Genomic DNA, 1,434 nt, shown 5'->3' with positions numbered 1-1,434 from the left:
GGTTAAGGTGCAGCGTAACTTGGGTTAAGGTGCAGCGTAACTTGGGTTAAGGTGCAGCGTAACTTGGGTTAAGGTGCAGCGTAACTTGGGTTAAGGTGCAGCGTAACTTGGGTTAAGGTGCAGCGTAACTTGGGTTAAGGTGCAGCGTAACTTGGGTTAAGGTGCAGCGTAACTTGGGTTAAGGTGCAGCGTAACTTGGGTTAAGGTGCAGCGTAACTTGGGTTAAGGTGCAGCGTAACTTGGGTTAAGGTGCAGCGTAACTTGGGTTAAGGTGCAGCGTAACTTGGGTTAAGGTGCAGCGTAACTTGGGTTAAGGTGCAGCGTAACTTGGGTTAAGGTGCAGCGTAACTTGGGTTAAGGTGCAGCGTAACTTGGGTTAAGGTGCAGCGTAACTTAGGTTAAGGTGCCAACGTGGGTTAGGTTAAGGGGCCAACGTGGGTTAGGTTAAGGGCCAACGTGGGTTAGGTTAAGGGCCAACGTGGGTTAGGTTAAGGGCCAACGTGGGTTAGGTTAAGGGCCAACGTGGGTTAGGTTAAGGGCCAACGTGGGTTAGGTTAAGGGCCAACGTGGGTTAGGTTAAGGGCCAACGTGGGTTAGGTTAAGGGCCAACGTGGGTTAGGTTAAGGGCCAACGTGGGTTAGGTTAAGGGCCAACGTGGGTTAGGTTAAGGGCCAACGTGGGTTAGGTTAAGGGCCAACGTGGGTTAGGTTAAGGGCCAACGTGGGTTAGGTTAAGGGCCAACGTGGGTTAGGTTAAGGGCCAACGTGGGTTAGGTTGCCAGAGATGTGTCAAATCAGGATGTACGTTTGGCTGGTGTCAGGTGGTGGGTTGGTTCGATGCCTTTATAAGGAGTGTGGCCAAAGGGTATTTTATTACTTGTACCTTTTGTGTTGTGGCGTGGCGTTGCGTCCTGTGTTGATACTGGGTGGACCACTGTGGGTGTTGCTGGCTGATTTGAGCTGCGTTGTTTGCGGGTGGTGTGAGACATTCTGTCTTATTAGTGGACGTGACGTTCCTCTTGTCGTTCTTTGGATAGTGTCCTGTGGCAGCGAGGATAAAATGGATGTTGTTGAACGATAGTGCTTTGGTGCTTTCGCTTTGTTACACACAGAGTGGACTGTGAGATAGGGTGACTGGGTCGAGTGCGGTTCACACTGTCCTCCCCAGTTTACAGTATGTATCATCTATGTATGTGGTCCTGCATCATTTACTAAGCAGGGACGTCAGACGACTGAAATATTAGTTATGTACTGATGTAAAGCAGAATGCTTACCTTCCACCAGTGGGCGAGTATCGACTCTGCCCCAGCGTTGCCACCGCAGGAAGCGGTGTCGGAAACACTACCCGCACACCGTCACCACTGTGCGGGGGGACGGACCCTCTATATCCTCAGCGGCGCACTCTTTGCCACCGGGCGTCACGTCTCGCGGCCCG

The sequence above is a fragment of the Schistocerca gregaria genome, unplaced genomic scaffold (assembly GCF_023897955.1).
Source record: "Schistocerca gregaria isolate iqSchGreg1 unplaced genomic scaffold, iqSchGreg1.2 ptg001051l, whole genome shotgun sequence".
NCBI lineage: Eukaryota > Metazoa > Arthropoda > Insecta > Orthoptera > Acrididae > Schistocerca > Schistocerca gregaria.
This window is presented reverse-complemented; position numbering follows the sequence as displayed.